Source organism: Culex quinquefasciatus, chromosome 1 (genome assembly GCF_015732765.1).
Source record: "Culex quinquefasciatus strain JHB chromosome 1, VPISU_Cqui_1.0_pri_paternal, whole genome shotgun sequence".
Classification (NCBI taxonomy): Eukaryota; Metazoa; Arthropoda; class Insecta; order Diptera; family Culicidae; genus Culex; species Culex quinquefasciatus.
Window position 1 is genome coordinate 22,418,021 of NC_051861.1, and position 23,146 is coordinate 22,441,166.

Here is a 23,146-nt window from a genome sequence, read left to right on the forward strand (position 1 = left end):
TATAGAGCAAAACTCGACAGCTATTTTTAAAGGAAATTGGACGCTGAATCGAATGGCTTTATCAGATCTTTGATTGGAAGACGATTTACATAAGAATCATTTTTTCGAATGTTGGGCTAATTGAAATCTCTTAAGATAAAGATTTTATAAGCTTTCAGTTCGACGTCGTCGTGCTATCTTGTCGCACCCACCATTTTGACGTTCCGAGAAAAACGCGTTTTAATGTTTGACCTTGAATATACAAAAAACGAAAGCACGCAATGTAAACAATAACAAACACGTTTTGTTTGGCTGACCATTCTGTGCATTGTCCCAAAGTTTGGTTGAAGTTGGTTGCTGGAGTCCCGAGTTATAATTACAAATGTTTACGGTAGTCTAGCTTGTACGTGCGACAAACGCATCCTGACTTTCCTGGCCTGAAATCCCTTTGACCTTTTGTCGCACTTACATCAATTTTCATGGAGTGACAAGACAGCACGACAAGATTGAAACTACTTTCATATGTAAAGTGACAAAAATGCACGGAGTTTTTTCGGTTTTTGTTGAATATCTCAGGATTGAAATCGAATTTTTGGGATCTGTGAAGGTCAAAAGGTGAGGCATTGTGTGCTGCACAAAATGGCGTTCTTAACTCAATTTGGCCCAAAATGCACGTACGACAAGTTAGCACGATGGCGACGAGTTGCAGAATTTACCTGACACGCGATGGATTTTGCCTAAAAAACGAACAAGCACATCGTCCCATGTTTACCTTTCACCATGCGTCAGGTACGTTTTATTCTAGCTTATAAAATCGTTATCTCTAGAGATTTCATTCGGAAAAATTTGGGGCAGTGCCACAGACCACACCCGCTTAAAGCCGAATTTGAACTTCATAGATCAAAAAAAGTGTGACAAAACGATGCTAATAGGTAGGGTAGGGTAGTCATCAATGAGACACTTTTGGTTTTCAACTTTCAACGATTTTTCTAATTTTTTCATCAGCATGTTTTATTGAGCTTTTTGTTGCATTATCATTTTTTTAATGTGTTCTAACATTGACAAAAATATGAGATCGATCCGACATCTACAGCCAGAGTTATTCAACTGCCTCATTGTAGACGCACTTGGCAGGAACAATGAGACAGCTGGGGAACAATGAGACACTCTACGAAAATCAACATTTTTCTAGCAAAACATCATGTTTTTGTATTGTTCCATTGCAGGTGACTTGCCTTGAACATTTTAGAGCAATTTTGCCAACATGAAACTTTTAATAACAAAAGTTACACTAAAAAGTATTTCAATTTTGTAAAATCCATATATTAATACCAAATAACATTGTATTTTTGGTTAAATGAAGTTTAAACTCTATAAATATGCCAAAAATCACTTTAAATTCATGTTTTGAAAGATTTCCATCGATTTTGAAAAGTTTATTGAAGAAAAATCAAAGTGTCTCATTGTTACCCATGGGCTGAAATGAGTGGGGAACAATGAGACAGCCCTGGATTCTGAGTATATTTTAAATTTTGGCCAAATCTAATGAAAGGACATTGTAGCCCAACTTAATCCCTATAGAACGTCGAAAGAAATTTTAAGAAATATTAGTTTTGGTGTAAATGGCAGCCTACGAGCGAATAAGTTTTTTTGTCCATAATTTACTTTTACACCCCAGAATCAAACATTTATGAATTACTTTTCAAGGGAGCGTCCATAACCAAAGCCACTAATATGGCAGAAGTGTATCTAGTAGACACATCTTTCCCCCAAATATGAGCCTGATTGGTTGAAACTACGACTTGTGAGAGCCATTTTATCATTGTTCCCCGTGTCTCATTGATGACTACTCTACCCTAATTGAAATCATTTTCGATAACTCTGTTTTGGTGGAGCTTGGACTGGTTCGACGACGCAGAATCGAGAAGAATGAAAACACGCCGGAAACTCTAACTAAAAATAAATCGTTTTTGTTACCGTCCGATCAGTTCTGTTGTTTGTTTGCGATTTAACTCCTGTCACGGCGCACGCCGGGAACTGTCAAATGCACATGGATGTGCATTGCCAGTTGCGAGAATAGGGATGGTCAACCGGAACAAACTCATTTTTCAATACACTCAAACCCCGATGGTTTGACACCAACTGTTGTCAAACGAACGGGGTCACTTTTTAGTTTGACACCCCTTTTACACGGAGTTCACACACACTACTAAACGTGTGTTTTGAAACTGTGCGTAAGCGCCGTGTAAAAAGTGACAGTTCGTCACTTTTTTAGTTTGACTTTGACCAACCAACTAAAAAAGTGTCAAACGAAAGAGTGACCAACCACCGGGGGTTGAGTGTAACAGCAAAAATAAGAAATAAAATATCAAAACAATAAAGAAGCGGATAGTACTACATTAAATAAAAAAACTGACGAATGAAAAATTTCTTTTATTGTTTATTTTGCGATAAATAAGTAGATATCATCATTAGGGGAGACTTTCGGTCTGGGGTGAGATTGGGTCATACAAATTTCAGCCTTTTTGTATGACCCAATCTCCCAATTTATAAAGACTCCACGCCATTTTAATGACGAAAGCGGGAAAATTAGTTTTTTTACTAAAACATTAATTTTGCGTCTTTCAATTACAAAAAATGGTACCCAAACATGTATAGGTCATCACAAATTTTAAAGTTATCGCAGTTTTAGTAAAAAAAAAGTCGTTTTTCCCCGTTTTCGTCATTTTCCCGTTTTTTCGCGCGGCGCGTCGAAAAACACGGTTTTTGTTTTGAAAAAAAATCTTATTAAAACATAACTTCCCCATTTTTTGATATGTTATGTAAAATTTTACGGGGAATCCGATAAAAATATTTTTAGACATAGGCCCTTTGGTCCCGAGATCTTCAAAACAGCACTTATGTTTTTATTTGACCTTTTCAAATGTTAGGCTAGCTATTTCAAACTTCCAAACTATTTTTGTCTTAAAAGCTTATCTAATACCCTTTCGTTTGCGCCAAAGACAGCTAAAATCGATAGAATTGGCGCGGGCAATCTCCCAATTTATAAAGACTCCACGCCATTTTAATGACGAAAGCGGGAAAATTAGTTTTTTTACTAAAACATTAATTTTGCGTCTTTCAATTACAAAAAATGGTACCCAAACATGTATAGGTCATCACTAATTTTAAAGTTATCGCAGTTTTAGTAAAAAAAAAAGTCGTTTTTCCCCGTTTTCGTCATTTTCCCGTTTTTTCGCGCGGCGCGTCGAAAAACACGGTTTTTGTTTTGAAAAAAAATCTTATTAAAACATAACTTCCCCATTTTTTGATATGTTATGTAAAATTTTACGGGGAATCCGATAAAAATATTTTTAGACATAGGCCCTTTGGTCCCGAGATCTTCAAAACAGCACTTATGTTTTTATTTGACCTTTTCAAATGTTAGGCTAGCTATTTCAAACTTCCAAACTATTTTTGTCTTAAAAGCTTATCTAATACCCTTTCGTTTGCGCCAAAGACAGCTAAAATCGATAGAATTGGCGCGGGGTTATGATTTTTTGAAAAATGTGGTAATGGCCATACAATGGGAGCGGCCGCAGCTGACTGGTTACGGTGTTTGCTTTGTAAGCGAATGGTTCTGGGTTCGATACCCATCTGCTCCCAACGAGAAAGTATACGAAATATAAATCTTGAAACTCTGAACATGAACGAAAAATCAAAGTCGCTCGAGTCGGGGCTCGATGCCCCGTCCTTTGGATTGGTAAGCAAAAATGCTAACCACTAGGCCATCGCGACTTGGTGAGCTCTGACTGGAATTAGGAATACTGTTACTATCAACTATATACGCGCTGGGTCCTTGTCCATAGGGGGATGGCGTCGCTATTTTTAGACCACGTTTTCCACTTTTTCTCATCGAAACCGAGTACTTTATCGACTTCATTTTGCTGGGCGAGATAGGACGCCGTCTATTTTTAGACGATGACTCAGCACTTTTTCACTCTTGCACTTAAAAAAACCAGGTGGCAGCACGATGTAACGCGATGTATTTGACAAGGATTCGAATGTTCTAAATAACGGTTGAATCCGATTTATGCAAACGTTCTTCAGGGCGGGGCTTGTCGATAAAGTCGATAATGGCCAAACAAAAAAAAATACGGGTCTTATTATTTCGGCCAAGAAACCCTCAGAAAAATGTTGAGTCCGATAGAACAACTTTTGTTTCGAATCATGCTGTATTCGTGGGGAATTGCTGTATAATAAAAATTCATTGAATTTCCATCAAATTTTAGTCTTAAATTTTCCTTTAGAGTTGAAAATGTAGTTTCAAATTTTTCAATGCTTATATGAATTAATACTAAATTTTGCAAAAGTGGCCCACGGTGTACTTAGACGAGTTGGTACTTGAAGATTTTTTTGTGACAATGTTTAAACTGTAAAGCATTTGTTTATACTTTAAAATCATTTGAAAAAGATGTACAAAGAGTAAGTTTTTCGGTAAAAAAGCTTTGGGAAATTGTGCTTAACTCAGCCGTTCCAAACCGGATTCTTCCTAATGACCAAAACGAGGAGGGGACGCGGAACATCATCGTCTTAACTTTTCGCGCAGGTGTTCATTCCGGCCCGCGGGTTTTGGAGTTCATGTGTTTGCTAATTTGCATACGCCCAACCGGAACGGCTGACCAGCCAGCCAGCCTGTGACATATCTCGCAGGCGTGATTTTTCGAGCCAGACCATGCGACCAGAAAAAAGTGGTTTTTGGCTTAGCAACAGCAGCCTTGTGGCCCCACCCGAGCACGGGATGTGCAAATTCGGGAGAGATAACAGCGTGACGGCGGTGGGGAGGTCCGATTAACATTCACTATAAACGATTTTGAGGAGAAATTAGTTAGGCTCTCTTTATGGGCGCGCAGGAAAAACGGTTCTGTGGCGAAAATTTGCATAGCTTATTAGGAGGATTTTTTTGCAAACTTGTTGTTATGGAAACCAGCATCAACCTTGGCGAGTTTGATTCTTCGTCCCAACGCGGAAGAAGATGCTAAATCGGTTCAAGTTTCCAAGAAATGCTGTCGGTATTGAGAACAAACTCTAGCAAAACAAAGCGAACATTCCTAGGAAAAGTTGGGTGGTTTTTCCACGTTGCTTGATAAAGTACAACCACTCGAGTCTCATTAGACCATTGACCGTGAAATCATCTGTTCATGTGATTACAAGGCAAGGTTGAAACACATACAACGTTGGGCGGCGATTGTGCGGTCAGTCAACACAATTCTATAATTAACCTTGCGAATGATTCAATGTTTCTGCTTAAAATTTTCCAAAAAGCTTCAAATTGGGTTCCGTAAACTCAAACAAATACACGCGGTAGTGAGCCGATCCATATTGCCCGGCATGAGTGTGTTGTTTATTTGCGTTTCGGACGAATTTAAATTGACCTGCTGAGCGAACGGTAACAACGTGGTTTCCCCCTCATGGTTATTCCAGTTCCAGAGATACTTCTTGACTCAAAGACTGAAAGTTTCAAAACTCGGCTGTGGTGCAAACAATTTGCGAAGATTCGTCACATGGGCAGCGTTTCTGTATTGACGTAGCCATGAATGGCATTTAGCAAAATTCAGAACCTTGTCAACGAAGTGTGCAACGTGAATTTATTCTGTCAACATGGTTGTTGCGGCGGTCATTTTTGTCACTGAATAATATTTTGTTCTGTTTGTTTAGCATCTTGTTCACTTCTCCATTTACTCTAACTTTTTCTCGCTTAAAACGTATTGTATCACAACCCAACCCGGAATTGTTTGCAAACTCACAGTGAAATCCCCGTCCAACTTTTAAAAAATCCATTCACGTTCGCAGCTTTTTGTACATTTTGCCAAGCCCATCGAAGAAACATCAATGGCACGTCGACGCGGTTGCTGTTACCAGCCTGTTGGCAGAAAACGAACGTTTTGCGCTAAATATGTGACGAAACTGTTAATTCGTGCTCACAAAACGCGGGTCCATCCCCAACAAGAGTGATCCACGCCCTAATAATATACACGGGGAGACAGCAGCACACCTCCCCGAGTAATTTTAAGAATTTCAGTTCCAAATTTTAAAATTGCTTTTGAAAAAAAACATACCCGGTATAAAAAAAAAAACAATTATAATTATTAATTTCTGGAGTTAAGTTAACTTTCTTTGAATTGAAAAGTAATACTTTTTGATACAAGAGCTGGAAATCTATAGACTTTTTTTTATTAGGTCCTACAAACAATGTAAACATTGAATGTATCCCGCTTACTGCGATAGACATTGATAGGTGAGAAAGTGATACACTAAATGTTTATATTTGTTTAAAGGACCTAATAAAAAAGGCGAGATTTGAACTTTTGCGCAATCAATTGAGTGCTAGAAAGGAAGTACATTCCATTACCTTTATTTTTGGCGATGAAAACTATGCCATTCCGACATTACAGATTATACAGAAAGCCATTTTGTATTAGAACAATTCTTCGACAGATTTTTAAGTGTTTATGTGGACTAGAGAGCCTATATGGAGAGGCGAAATGTTACTCTCAGGGTTCCAATCGAACTGTCAAATCGGGGTTCCAATCGAGCAACAAGACCATGCAAGAACAAGGTCAGAATCAATTTAAAATAATTTTAGGCAGAAAAATGAGATTAATAACATTTACAAACATTATAAAACTGTTGTTTTTATTAAAATGATAGTTTTTGTTAAGTTTGTGCTAGTTCGGTACAAGAAACGTGCCAGCACCAAAAAAATACTACAAGTTTTTCAACCTTAAATTTGAATGACTTTGGGTGTTTAGAATTTCTCCCAGAACACTTCATTTCCCTATGTAGGTCCCTAATGTGGACTATTCGTTAAAATATGTGCAAGGATTTGTCGATTTTTAAATTAACTATTAAAAAAAAACAAATGAAAAATACAACAAAAAATGCTCGAAAATTGGCTAATTGTTGTTTTTTTTTTACATGCAAGAGTCGATTCTAGTCCACCTCTGGTCACGGCGTGTTTTCTAGAACAAACTTTTCAGGAAAAAATAGTCATCGCTACTTTCAAATGTGTCTAATAGGAAATTTTCTCAGCTTTCCAATGATTCTAAGAGCGAAATGTTTCATCGGGAATTTTCTGAGATATCTCTATTTTAAGTTTTTTGGTTTTAAATTCCTTTATTATTTATTGAAAATTTTATACTACCTGTTCAGAAAACTTATTAAATGATGTGTTTCATATGTCGTTTACTCATCAAAATGTGCAAAATAAGACAGGAAACAACTTTGTAGAAAGTTACAAACTGCTAAAAAATTTTAAAATAATGTTTTAACCGAATTTTTGAATATGTGGGATTTATTCAGAAATTAAAATCATAAAACAGGGTAAAAATATATTTTTACAAGAATTATAAGATTATTACATATTTTTGTGTACAAATATCACGTGTTTGCTCTGATTTAGCTTGTTCAACCGAAACTTTGGCAGGTTTGTGATTGTTAATGGTATTATTGAATTTTAATGAATAAATTTGATATTTTCTTAAGCAAACATTAACCAGGAACATAAATACAAATATTATTTAAAATCTAAAATGTACTACATATTACTGTTGCTAGCTTCAAAAGTCATATTTTCATGAGTACAAAATAAAGATAAAATTTTATAAAATGTTTTCTGTTGAAAATGCACTTAAAAGTAGCAATAAAACTGGAGTTATCCAATTCAGAATGCTGAAAACACCATCACATTTTTTTTTTTAAATATTATTTTTTTTCTGCGTTTAAAATCATTTTTTGCATGTTTGGGTTTATAAAAAAATCTTAAGATTTTTTGAAAATTTTCGATGCAAAATCTTTTTTTTTCGATACAATTTTTGTTTTTGTCAGATCTTAGATTTTTTGAAAACTAATGATTGCAAAACAACTGAACTAGTGTAAAATTGTTATTTATTTGTTATTTAAATTTTTATATATATATTTTTTTTGCCCCCCCCCCCCTTGACCTCGGCCAGGGCCGAGGGACGAAAACTTTTTTAAATATTTGCGTTGGCCTAAACTTCTAAAATATTGGTAAATACTTGATCATTTAATACAAGAAAACTAAAACAATCATTTCATACTAACGAAAAGTATTTCTCCTAAAGCTTGCAAAGGTAGTTTGCAGTTTAATTTCGAGTATTAAACATGATACAACTGGGTAATGTTTGATTAAGGAAATATGATATTTATTCATAAAAATCTTTTAATATCCTATCAATTTCAATCCTGTAAAAATTTCGGTTGTAGCAGCTAATTACAAGCTGTATCAGAGCAGACCGGTGTTATTTGTACACAACAATCATGTAATAATCTATATGTTCTTGTTAATATAATATTTTAATGCGGTTTTATGATTTTAATTTCTGAATAAATCCCACATATTCAAAAATTCGGTTAAAACTTCATTTTCAAAATATTTAGCGGTTTGCAACCTTCTACAAAGTTGTTTCTTGTCTTATTTTGCACATTTTGATGAGTAAATGACACATGAAACACATCATTTGACAAGCTTCCTGGATTGATATTAAAAAGTTTCTAATAAATGATTAAGGATTTTAAAACAAATAACTTAAAATAGAGATATCTCAGAAATTTCCCGATGAAACATTTCGCTCTTAGAAGCATTGGAAAGCTGAGAAAATTTCCTATAATACACATTTGAAAGTAGCGATGACTATTTTTTCTCCTTAAGGTTGCCCAGAAAACACGCCGTGTGGTAAATACAGTAGTTGTTCGGTAACTGGACGTTGTTTAACTGGGCTGCTTTTTAACTGGGCGCTCGATAACTGGGCTGTAGCCCACTTAAAAAGCAGACAAACGTCAAAAAACCAAAACAAACCGAAATGACCGAGGGGTTAATGGATGCCAAGAGCCTGTTCAAGAAATAAAAAAACAGTTTTCAAACATTTATTTAATTTCAAGTCATAATTAAAGAAATATGAAAAGTAAGCATTGTAAATATATTTGAGAATTTTTTATGTTTATATTACATCAGGATAATACTATGCATCGGTGGTCCCCTCGTTATTTTACGTTCAGCCCAGTTAGCGAGCAGCATTCGGTGACTGGGCTACGTTCTCAGCCCAGTTACCGAACAACTACTGTATCATCAAATAGCTGAGAAAAGTTTTCTACACTTTTATTTTTTTGGCATTGTTGATTTGACCTTTGGTTGTTAAGATATAGCCTTGAATAAATATAATACTTAAAAAAGTATTATTTCAACCTGCTGATTCATCATTCATTCATTCAAAGGTTTGCGAAGGGTTTTTCGTTTTTAGCATGCTTTTTGTGTAGTTTCACTTTTTATTCCCTTTTTTTATTTTGTATAGGGTACGTTATCCATTAGTAGACCCCTTTCCTATAATGGACCCTCTGTAGGGTTTTTGATGAAAAAATCAATAAAATAACAATTTCAAGTGTGTTTTTGTCTGCAAATCTTTTATTTGGCATGTTCAGCATCATTTAAAACAATGTTGACTGACATTGAATTGTCCTTTTTGCCAAAATAAATGTTTTGAGTTCGACATCTGAAATCAGACATGGCCACTACCTACATTTATATTTTATGATTAAATTTACTATCCAATCATTTTTTGACTGATTATTTAACTTCAGTAAGTCGAAATAATGTAAGTTTAAAAAAAAACTATACTAAAATAAAGCGAAGAACTGCTCATTTTCAAGCAAAAATTAGGGGGGTCCAAAATAGGACAACGAAATCCAAACTTTTCCAAAAGTGGACCCCTGTTAATTTAACCTTCAAAAATGAAGAAAACTGTGTAATACTGTGTTGGGTGGGTACGGATTTTGAAAAGTTCTCAGATCAAGTTCTGGTGTGGTTCCCCTTGTAGGGCATACCCAAAGGGACTCTCACGCCAAATTTCAGCTCATTTGGTTGAAAACTGGCTTGTCTCAAGCGGGTTCAAGTTTACATGGAAAAAACTATGGGAAATTTTGAATTTTCATTCATTCGCTCCTACAGGCCTGGGGAAAACATGTAGAAACTTCTAGGATGGCCAAAAATGAGCGGAATCGTCTGGAGAACAACTTTCCCTAAGAGTCCAGGTCGATTCGTTCTACCCCCATCGAGCTCAACGGCAATACATCCGGGGTTTTCGGAACCAATGGTTTTCCCCAGAAAAGCATCAAATTTTCCTTAGCATGCTATGAATGCTTGATGAACACCGCGACGCCACATGTCAAACAGCTACCACGTGGACTAGCATCGTCTATAAAAAATACTTTTTATTACTTTTTGAACTATAGAATTATCCCTTATGGTGATCCAGATGCTATTTAGCTGTATTTTGAACCTCCAAATAAGAAAAAAAAACTGTTATGGTGCAAATTTTATATCACGTGGTAGCTGTTTGACATGTGGCGTCGTGGTGTTCATCAAGCATTCATAGCATGCTAAGGAAAATTTGATGCTTTTCTCAGAGGCGACTCGTGCCCGAATGAAGCACCTGTTCAATGTTAAGAAATGTTTTCAATGTTTTATGTTTCCAATGGCTTTTATTTTACGTTTTTTCAAATTATTTTTATACTATTATAATTTTCTGTTCATGCAAAAAATAACTGAAATTATGATTGAATTTTTTTTATCTCGTTAAAATTTATTTTTAAGACTTAATCAGCAAGGGGAATGTGATAAAATAGGGCAGTTGCTCCACCATCCTTGTTGAAATTCATGGGAATTTATTAATTATTGTTCCGAATTTTGAAACTATTCATCAGGGTTTACAGAACAAATACCACATCCTTCACTAAAGAAAACTGCTTGTTGGGCTTTTTTAAGCCCAACTTATTTTGAGTTAACTTGGTTACTTGAGGACAAAGCTATTAAAAAAATCATTTTGCATTCAAACATGTTTTTTTCATCTCATTTTACTTTTTACTTTTTAGAAGCAGGTCGTATCGCTTTTGGTACTTTATCAATTTTCTAGAATTTACACACTATGCTGCCAAAGAGAATTTCCACTGCTTGTTATGTCTTCATATTTTCAATTTCCGAATAAAAAGAAGGGCTTTTGATGTTAAAAATAAAATTAGATTGACCTGAATCCGAGATAATGAAATTTTTTGTTTTTATCATCAGTGAAAAAAAAAATTTCAGAACAAATTCATGCTATAATATATGATATATTTAACTAGAGTGAACCGGGACTACAGTCTGAATAAACACAGTCGTTTTTGAAGCATTTAATGGCATCAAATCTTGAACGAATTTACATTTTTTTTGACTTTAGTAAGAAAGGCAAAAACGATGGTTGAATCTACTGTCATAATTCTGCTCATGTGTCTCGATTCCCAGATGACAGTGATGTTGGAAAAAGCGCACCCCTTTTTTCTTTCAATTCATTCTATCAATCACACTATCCAAACATAACATTACATCATTTTCCAGTAGACCAAAAATCCACTAGTAACCAAGAAGATCGAAGATGTTCAACGCGCGCAGTTGAACATTCCTGTTTTAAAACGGGCCATCGCCAGTCTGCGCAAAACAGCCTGAAGCCTAAAATTGCGCCAAATATAGAGCAATATCTGTCGTGCTCTCGCGCTCTCTCATTTATTCACGCTCTCAACGTGCTGTCACTGCGCTGGCTTGTTTACATTTGCATGCAGCTCCCTGCTGAGCTGAGTCTGGGGTCTGGGGGTGGCATTTCGCTCTCTCCCAAAAAATGCTGTCAGTTCACGCTCTCAGTTTGAACCAGATTTACCAACACCTTGATACTGCCGCTGCGTGTGAATAGGAAGCTCTTTACATGTGTTGAAGTTTTTCTGTATGGAGATTTTTTCCCCGACGTTCAGAGGGTCGTTGTGAACGCGACGCGCATTTGAGCGTGGCCCGCAGGCCTCGCATTTTTCGCTTTAGTATTGGGGGGTTGGAAAGAGTAAAGGGTGGCGGGCCAAAGCTTTTTCGGTGCATGAGCGCTGCTGAACATAGGGCGTTGATTTTGTTTACGAGAGCTTATATTCAAACAAAAATTGTAATTGTAATTTGCTGGTTTGAAAAGCTCTGCAATACTTAATCAAATTTATCCGCTTGAAATCGGCTACCTGTTCAATGAACAGGTTGGACAGGTGGACGAGTCGCCTCTGGTTTCTGGGGAAAACCGTTGGTTCCAAAAACCCCGGATGTATTGCCGTTGAGCTCGATAGGGGTAGAACGAATCGACCTGAAAATTGTTCTCCAGACGATTCCGCTCATTTCTGGCCATCCTAGAAGTTTCTACATGTTTTCCCCAGGCCTGTAGGAGCGAATGAACGAAAATTCAAAATTTCCCATAGTAATTTCCATGTAAACTTGAACCGGCTTGAGACAAGCCAGTTTTCTACCAAATGAGCTGAAATTTGGCGTGAGAGTCCCTATGGGTATGCCCTACAAGGGGAACCACACCAGAACTTGATCTTAGAACTTTTCGAAATCCGTACCCACCCTACTGTGTATTTAAGCAAAAGTTTCTCTTAAACATACAATAAATGTTTGTTGTAATCAACCTAATTGCATATTTTTTTAATTATGGGCATAAATATAGCCGTTTTCATGTTAAAAGCATCAAAAATGCTGAAGCCGTGATAATTCATAATTAATTTAAAAAAAACTATAGTTAATTGTACTTAACTGAAGCATCATAATTAAAGTTTTAAATGATATTTTATAAGTACAAATCAATAACAAAACATTTTTTGAAAATAAACATGCGTACTTTTATCGGCAACTGTAAACAAATCTATTGTTTTGTTTCAGTCAACTATTTATGTAATTAATATGGAAAATGTTCATCAAAATTACCTTTTTTTAATCATTTTAATGTTTACAGTTATTTTTGAAACGATTTCTTTGATCTTTTTCGGAAATAAATATGTTTAAATGTCTGTTAGGTTTTTTGTTGTTTTAAGCCAAATTTGTTAACAAAACATATTTGTTTATGATGGAAAATCCATATTCTTTATTCATTATATCTATCATAAAGACCTCGACCATGCATCAAAACTCCAAATATCGGTTAAATTTGGTATAAAAATAACAGTTTTCCTATAGTGGACCCGGGTCCACTATAGGAAAAGGGGGTTCTTAACAGGAAACCCTATTCGGCCCTGTCTAAATATTTTGAAAAATTCAAAGTACACGTGTTTCTATAGACCCTAAACTTCATGCTTCCCCTCAAGTTGCGCGTGCACAGATTTTTTTTCCGACATTGGACTTTTTAGTGAATAACCCATATTGATAGGTTGATAAATATTTTAGCTTACATTTATTGACACCCAGTTTGTTTTTGCTGCAACGAATCTTGCAATCGCAAGATCTGGAGTGAATTAACCCGACAACTAAAAACAATCAGTCCGTTCGATGCCTCAGGGCTCCACCGCCACAGTTCAGCCAGTTACGCGGAGATAATTGTGTAAGACAACCAGCATGGTCCGGGTTGGTGGCCTACAATGCCACCACCACCACGTCACTGCGCACTGTGACTGGTTAATTTTTCCCCCCAACACAAACAAATCAAGACTCCAAAGTGTCTGGCCCGGTAGCAACAGCAGGGCTGCGACGTGAACCTTAACGCGAACGCACATAATCCGCCCGACGAATACGCACCCTTGGGGCACCGCCGGCCGCTTGGCCTGATTAAACGGGGCGGGTAATTACGTCATAAAACACATAAAAACCATAATTTCGCGAGCGCAACAAATTAGCGACGGATCATTCGCTTAAGGGTAAGAATTTTTTTATAAATAAAAATATCGATAAAATTTACCGACGTCCACCACATTAAAAGGTCGTAGTGCCACCCGAGCTACGGTGCTAAAGAGCATTTCTAGGGGAAATTTTTCCCAGTTCTATTTTCGGACCCAGCACCCTTGTAAACGTTACCGAAGTGAATTTCAGCCCAGCCCCCAAAGTGGTAAAAATAAAAAAAAAGAAAAAAATTGCAGCCAGCATTTACAGCAAAATTGCGCGGGTTGTTTGTTTGCCAGTGCCAGCAATCAGTTGCATGAGTTTGATGTTCAAATGTTGCATAAACAGTTCAGTTGCACGAATTCGAAAACCCAACACCACGCTAGTTCTCGGTAGCGTGGCGCACACACTAGGAAGCACCGTTCTAATTAAGTCAATTATAAGATCATCAACCGTTTTAAGGCTCCTAAACAATGCGGTTGACACTTCCGGAAGTTGGGCTCCGAATCCGTTTTGCAGATCAGCAAGAAGTACGATTCTTTTCCTTCAGTTTTCGACTAGTTTGGCTTTTTTGTCCACAACCCATGAAGGCCATCCGATCAGGCTTAATTCAATATTAGCTTCAAGCCCAAACGCAGTGTGTGTGTGTGTGTTTTTTTTTTGTTTGATTTGGTTCACCTTCGCCTTAACATTGGCCGCAGACGTCGGCGGACACGGACGTCGTTTCAGGCACACCTGTGCGTCGTCGTCGTCTTTGTGGTTCTTTGGCCAATCTATGCAGCGCAAAAGTCAGCCAGTTTTGAGGAAAACCACTTCTTTACCGCTGGCTGATGCCCATTATCTTCGTAAAAAAACTTATATCTTAGTCGAGTCACAGACAAGTAGATTAATCGTCGAAGAAATTTTATCGATGGATTGAACTATTACGTATGAATTTAAAAAAATACAACTCGTCTTTAATCTAAGATTTGTGAAAGTTTTGATTGACAAATCAAAAAAACAGACAACAATTTTAACGTCTGTTTCTCTGTGGTTAGGCAAAACAGTCGCGAAGCTCGTTCTTGGCTAGATCCGGCTTAAAACAGTGTCTATGTGTGAGATTTGTGCGCGCAAACGCGCGCCGGCTGATCCTGACCACTACGTCCATGGCCGTCAACTAAGTCATCGGCATTTTTTTTTTATTGATGCGTTTTCGTTGACAAAGTTGATGCGTATTTCATAATTCGTACAAAAAAACACATCTCTATCAAATCTCTATTCCATGTTTTTTGGTGGCTTTCAGCTGTCGATAAAATATGAATAAATATTGCTAAGGTGAAGCCGTCCATAATTCGAGTGCAAATATCGTTAGCACCAAAAAATGCTCTGTATTCAATTGAATTTATCAAATATCTGCACCAAAATGAGTCAGCTTCTGCAAAAATAAGTTTAATAAGTAGGTGGACTCAATCAATTGCTCCTAAGGGGCCTATATGGAGGGAGAGGCGAAATGTTACTCTTCAAACAATCTGTCAAAACAAGGTTCCAATCGAGCGACAAGACCTTGGCCAGGTCGGAATTACCTTAAAATATTGAAGAAACGAGTTTTTTTTTTAGCATTTTCTGATAATGCTTATAATTATAATAACGGTTAATTTTCGATAAAAACTATTTTTAAATAATTTCAAATTTAAACTTGCAACCGAAGAAACCATTTTCTGAAAATCGATTAATCAATGTGTCAACAAAAAAAATGATTTCCAAAAAATATTTTTTTTTAATCCTATAAAAGGCAAAAAACCTTTGACAAGTTCAAAACAATGCGATTAAAAAACATGACTTTTTTTTAAATGTAAAATTCAATTTGCACTCAAAGGGTACTAAAGTGATATTTTTCGATATTTTAAAATTATGCCCATTTTGTCTTTTATGGTAGCAAAGATAAGACCATGCAAAGATTAAAAACCAGGAAAAATTAAAATTTCTTAATGTTGCCCAATTAGCCCTAGACTTTTGTTCAACGCTATCTAGGGAACAAAAGGTCAAATTTTCAATGTTAAATGACAATGTTAAAAAATAAAAAATATTTAGAAATTCTATAATCCAGGATAAATGTTTTGAAAGGGCTAATAACACTTATTTTTCACATTTAAAAGCTTAAATTTCAAAATTTCGGTAATTTTTGTTAAAAAGAGCAGAAAATTTCACGAAAAAATCATTTTCGCATTTGCAATTTGTTTCCGATTGATCAACAAAACAAGGGCTGGTTGGGCATCACTGAGAAAATCATTTCATCTTTTTTTATCATTGCATGGTCATATCGTCGCTTGTGTGCGTCTGCTGTAAAAAGATAGGACGTGTCACAAGATAGCACACAAGCGACGATATCTCAGCAATCAAAGGTCATATAAAAAATAAAAAAAAGCGAAATGTTGGGAATTTTCTCAGGATTTCGAAAATATTTTTTAATGGCAATTGGCAAACATTATCAATTTACAAAAAAAAATGATGACTAAAACTTGAAAACAGTGCATTTTATCAAAATTTTACTAAAGTACAGTATGGCCCATAAAAAAATGCGACATGTGCATTTTTTCACATAAAAAGTGGTGCCATTCTTGAATTTATTTTACAATCAGATTTTTTATGTGTGTTAGTATCAATTACAATCATTAGTAGCATTTATTTTTTGCGTTGAAACATTGCAGGCTCCAAAAAATCCCAAAAAATGATGCATTTTCAGAATCGGGATATTTTTGAAAAGTTCACTATTTTACTATAACTGGTAAATAAAAAAAAAAGCAAAGCAATCCACATTAACGACCCCCGGGTCTTTTGTGGGCTCTGTTGCAAGTTTCTGCTCATTTCTAGGCGTCCGAAGATTATGTGTGGTGAGTCACCCAAAACCTCTTTTACGCAAATGGACCGACGTTTTACTTCCCCATCCGATAGAAGGCCAGGAGGATAAGGCGGGAATCGAACCCGCGCCACACAGCAACTTAGGGATCGGTTGCCGAAGCCGCTAACCACCGCGCCACGAGGCCCTGGTAAATAGAATGCGTAAAATTCGGTGGAACTAACTCTTACAACTCTCAAAAACAGTAACCTTGAAGGCTGTATACTTTTTAGTCCATAAAAATATCATAATAGGCTATCCAGATCGACCAACATGAAAAAAAGTATGTTTTTCTTTATATGGCCTGGGCGTAGAGCAAATTGGCAAATTTATAATTTTCAATGAGCTATAACTTATTGTATACTAAGGGAATAGTTTTAAATGCATTGATTGTTTGTTTTGAACCTATTCAACATGTACACATGCTACATACATCATAAATAGTAAAAATAGTCCCGATTTACACCTAATAACAATGTCGCATTTTTTTATGGGCCATACTGTAGATAGCAAATTCAATTAAAATTCTTTATTTCTTGTACAAAGCATAATACGTTTAGTTTTACTTATTAACTATTGTAGAGTTATGGCGACCCTTTCAGCTACAGCATTATCAGCAATCATTGGATTAAATTAATTTGTTACACTATGTGAGATTTAACGAAAGCAGAAAAAATCAAAAAACTGCTACAAATTTCGAATTATTTTTTTTACTAGGTAAAAAATATAGTTTGGTCAAAGATTCGCTGCCATTTCTGCCCTTCTCTTTTTTCTAATCTTTATTTTATATTATCTTCTTATAGTATTTGAGTTCCATTTTAGTTAAAATTGAGTGCTTAATTGTCTGTTAACATACTAAATGCGTTTTCTCAACATTGTATCACCATCATTTTGCCACCATCTTGGATTTAATAAACCACTTTAGGGTATTGTTGGGGTCATTTTCGAGTTCGACAAACACAAATTAGACTACGAAAAAAATCGTGACTCGATTATCTCAAGTGAAAATTTTCCGAGGCCTTCGGAAAATCGAGTCTTGACTGTAACAATTTTATCGCATAAATATTTTATTTCTTTTTGCTAATTTAAATCATATTTAGCTAACAGAAATAAAACCTATCGCGGAACAGTTTTCATATATTTGATTTTCGAATGCCAGCGCTTCAGTTTTAACCAATCGAATCAAGAGTGAATGTGTGTGTTTGTGCGCGCGCGTGTTTGTTTAAGTATGTGTGTTGTGTTGTGTGTGTGGAAAGAGGTAATGAATGTTGAACTTTCAACATGCACTTGGCAGAGCCCAACCTGCCTGCCAAGTAGCATCAACAGCGTTTTTCTTCACAATTCATTGAAGCTTAGCCGGTTCTCTGAAAACTTTCGGTGTCGACGACGGTTGTTTAGACGAGCGATCGTCATGGATGTTTTTATGAGCATTGCTGTGCGAGGCTGCCGAAACATTTCTGCTTTCGATTAAGTGCAGATCACAGCATCAGAATACCTGTTTGACATTATTTCATGATTTTTTTATTATAAATATATCAGTAACCTGGAAACTACCGATTTCTGTAAAATTTTAAATTAATTTTGTTCATTTGTTAATTTTGACAGATGGTTTATCGATCTTACACGGAGAAAAAAGAGTTCCCAAAATCGTGAACAAGCGTTCATGAAAATGGGGACCACGAACAAAGTGTTCAAATCCCATTGTACGATTTCCAAAAACGTACCATGGGATTTGAACACTTTGTTCGTGGTTCCCATTTTCATGAACGCTTGTTCACGATTTTGGGAACTCATTTTTCTCCGTGTACCTTCACCAATTTCTACTCCGACTTCGGTAAAACAAATCTATGTGCGTACAAACTATTTTTTTAAGCAAAATCAATAGTGATCAAACCAGTGAATTTTAAATAAGTCAACAATGTTTCAAAACACCGAAAAGACTTCATAACCGAATTCGGTAAAAAATCTAAATGTGTAGAAACAAGAAGTAGAAATATTTTATTTTAAATTTTTATATCATCAAATATATAACCAATCCTAATATAAGTAATGTTCCAGAATCATCGATCAACCAAGTTAACAAGTAACAAAAAGTAATCTCTTGTGAAAACTGTGTCCATCAGTTTACCAACAGTGCCAAGTGGAAGTGGTCGTAGTGTTGAAGTGGCCGGTGTCTGTGACCAAGGCTCACATACATACATACATACGATAACCAGCCAGAGCCAAACGAGAGGGAGAGTGTTTCTCGATCGCCGGTGATGGTGGAGGTGACGGTCATCGTGCTCGATTCGAGATCAAGCCCCGGAATGGTTTTAGGACAACCCGTGTCACGCTGAAACGAGTTTTTACACTTCAGTCGAATGCTTTGCATTCCAACAGAGCTGTAGTTTGGCATGACCTCCATTTAATCGCTTGACGAGGTTGTTAATTGTAAGATTGTATGATTATTGTTTTTTCACCCCTTTTTTCTACATCCTCTAATCTGGCCACCCTATTCCGGTTTCAAGTGCGTTCACGCTTAATTTGCCCCCGCTGCTCGCCGTGCCTGCTCGAAACTGGGCCATGAGTCAAGTCAGTGTAAAGTAGTTTTTGCTTTTTTACCCATTTTCGTCTCGAATTTCCCCTTTCCGATCGAACCAGACGACGACGGACGGGCAGACCGGTTGGCTGGCCAGCAAGTTTTCGTTTTTCGACTTGAACACACTTCGCACCACACGCGCAATTTCAGGTGCTCGCAAATCTGAAATTCAAGCTCGACGTGAGGACCAGCTAGCTCTCTGGCCAGATATTTTGTAAGTTCTGCGGCCAAGCCCCGGCCTTTGGTGCCCGTAAACTTGGTGCGGAATTGCGACAAATTGGCTGCTAAACTGGTAGGTAAGCCAAGTTGGCAACGGCTGGTATGTAGAGGATGGCGAAAAGCGTTGTGTCTGATTGCCAATGACGCGAGAGTAGGTACATACTGTGCTGCATTAGGCGATTTCTGGTTTGGCAAATTGGAAATAGTCTTGATGGAAATGGCTTTGAAGGAAATCCGATCCGGCTGTGTCTTTGGATTGCAACCGAACGCAATTCCGCATCTGGTTTCGGATTATTTCGCAAAACAAAGTTAGAATTTTCAACTGATTGTGTTGATTGCAACAGTTACATACGGAGAGCACATGACACCGTGATGTAAAGCGATTTGTATACTTAAATCGAGAAAATATTACTGACATTTGTATGACCGACCCACTGCTTCACTTAGTCAAACTATCTGAAAATGCAATTACGTCTGCTGTGTGCTATCTTGTGACATAGACCATTTTGGTCGAAAATGAGTTCATGATGACGTTTTGCTGTACCGTAAAACGGGGTGACTTTGATAGCCGGGGCGACTTTGATAGGTTTGCGATTTTTCTGCAAAATGAAGAGTACAATTAAAATACGTAAGGAATGGTTCAGAAACATACTGACCGTGGTAGAGAAATGTTCAAAGTACCTCATGAAGAACTTTTCATAAATTTTTGAAAAGTTTATAAAGTTAGTTAACTATAGTTAAGAAAATGTGGATGAAAGTCATTATTTTAAACTTCTCAAAGTGTCATGATTTTCTCAATTAACATGATTTTTAATCGGAAAACGGAATGCATTTTCGGATTCTTTCAGTGTTGAAAATCCGACGACTATGATTAAATAAGCGATTAATCGTTGGACAATTTTCCACTAGGAGAAAGTTAAATAAGTTTGTAAATAATAAATAATATGTGTTTTTGAAACACAATTAAAAAAAATCTCCAAATTTATAGGCAAATTCAGTTGAACAAATTTCATGTAAAATGTGAAAACTTGTGATTCGTGCTTCGAATTCAGTTTAAAATGCAATATAAATCGATAATTTTATAAACAAAACTATTTTTAACAAATTTCAGGAAAAATTCCGACTTTTTAACAATTTTACCTAAAATTTATATGTATTTTGTTAAAAAGCTTATAAACTTAGTTAACTTAATATAAACATTGATTTTTTTCTTACAAACTATATCAGCTACTTTAGTGATGGTACATTTAACGTACAAATAAAGTTTGAACATCTTAAATATGATTTTAACAAGAAAAACTATGACTATCAAAGTCACCCCGGAATTAAAACCAAGAATTTTTAACGTAACTTTTTTTCTAAACACTATTGAAAAAACTTTTTTTTCCAAAATAGTGCATGGACTTTGTGTGGCCTACCCCAGTACATGTTTTAAAAATAATAATCTTGAGAAAAACCTTACCTGTTGGAAAATATTCTAAAAACAAATTGAAATCCTATCAAAGTCACCCCGGTTTACGGTACTTAACAAACACTACAAGATGCTTTGACCCGATTTTGGGAACTCGCTTCCGTTTCCCGCAATGCACACTTGTGACACGTCATACATGTTGTAGGAAAATGTGGAAATTTTTTCTTGTTTTTCACAAATTTATGTTGATACACACTTTCTAAAGGCAATGCAACCTTTTGTTTATAAAAATATACTGATCAAGTCGATTAAACTATTGATTTAAGCATATTTTAGTTTGTATGGGAATTCTGTGCACACTTGTGACACGTAGTACAATTTTACTTTGTTTACATAATTTACTATATCTTTTAACTGGTGTAACCAAATTAGTTGAATCTTGGAGCGATAGTATACAATTTGATTGGTTCAAATTTTTGACTCTATCATTGAAAGTTTTGAAAAAAAAAATAAATTTTTTCATCAAACATTTTATCATCAAACATGAAAAATCGATTTTCTCGAATAGTACTAAATGGTCGTTGTCACAAGATAGCACACAACAGACGATTACTTAAAAAAATTTTGCCTTCCTCACCTTACTGAGGAAAGGCTATAAAATCACTCGAAAAATGAACTTTTTAATTAGACCTCCTAGACCTACCGTCATTTATACATATCGACTCAGAATCACCAGCTGAGCAAATGTCTGTGTGTTTGGCTGTATGTAGACATGTGTACCGAATCAATGTCACTGGAATATCTCGTCACTGACTGAGCCGATTTTGACCGTATTGGCCGCATTCGTCCCTATTGAAATTTATATAATTTAGTAAAGAACATAAAAAGTTATGCTTAAAAAACTGCTGCATATAAATTTCACAATTTGCTAAAAAGGGTGGTTTTTGCATGAAAACCTGCCATATTATATATTTGTAGAAAGGTTCTGAAATGACCTTTCTTGTGGATTAACAATTTTTAAGATCTGACTTACCTATCTAAAATTACAAGCAGTTTAAAAATTGTCTTAATTTACATAACCTCAAATGGTCGAGTCTGATCGTCACGAAAGGCCGTGTAGAGGGATGCCATTTCCTCAAAGGCGGTAGTCTGTTTTTTCACTCATCACTTATTTTTATCAGGACCTTTTAGGTGCTGCGATCACGTTAGGGGAGATCCATAAACTATGTGGATACTTTAGGGGGGTTGGAATCACTCTATAATTTAGTGGAAGGCACCAACTACCTAAAGGTGGATCAAGTTACGATTTATTTGAGTTATAAAAAAAACATCTGAGCTATTCTCTACGAAATCGGTATTTTTTCTTCAATTTTAATTTTTGTATTTTTTAATCCGGCTGAAACTTTTTTAGTGCCTTCGGTAAGTCCAAAGAAGCCATTTTGCATCATTAGTTTGTCCAATTTTCCATACAAATTTGGCAGCTGTCCATACAAAAATGATGCATGAAAATTCAAAAATCTGTATCTTTTGAAGGATTTTTTTTTTGATCGATTTGGTGTCTTCGGCAAAGTTGTAGGTCGTCGCCGTCGTGCTAACTTGTCTTACGTGCATTTTGGGGCCAAATTGAGTTAAGAACGCCATTTTGTGCATCTAACAATGCCACATCTTTTGACCTTCACAGATCCCCAAAATTCTATTTCAATCCTTAGATATTCAATGAAAACCAAAAAGCTCCGAAAATTTTTGTCACTTTTCATATAAAAGTAGCTTCAATCTTGTCGTGCTATCTTGTCACTCCCTGAAAATGGATGTAAGTGCGACAAAAGGCCAAAGGGATTTCAGGTCAGGATGCGTTTGACGCACGTACAAGCTAGAGATGGGACTTCGGATATCCGGAAAATTTACATTTTTTTTTCATATAAATTCAGATATCATCTTTTTAATCAAACCAAATCAAAAGAGATGTACGAAAATCGTATCAGAACTGAAAATTATTTGGATAAAAATATTTAAGGAACCAAAAATAGAATTAAGAATAAAAATGTAACGGATCGGATAGTTTTTCGGATAATAGTATTCGACCATAAATCATGTGATACAAAATTAAAGGTAGAATTATCAATGGTACAAATTATCCGGATATCCGAAGTCCCAGCTCTAGTACAAGCTAGACTACCGTAAACATTTGTCATTATAACTCGGGACTCCAGCAACCAACTTCAACCAAACTTCGGGACAATGCACAGAATGGTCAGCCAAACAAAACGTGTTTGTTATTGTTTACATTGCGTGCTCTCGTTATTGTTTATTCAAGGTCAAACATTAAAACGCGTTTTCTCGGAACGTCAAAATGGCGGATGCGACAAGATAGCACGGTGA

General features: G+C 36.0%; 1 protein-coding gene across 2 annotated transcripts in view; it reads right to left on the reverse strand.

The window, feature by feature from the left end:
- LOC6035549 (3-hydroxy-3-methylglutaryl-coenzyme A reductase) overlaps nt 1–23,146 on the reverse strand; it is a 70,211-nt gene that overhangs the window by 30,595 nt on the left and 16,470 nt on the right. The window lies entirely within an intron of this gene.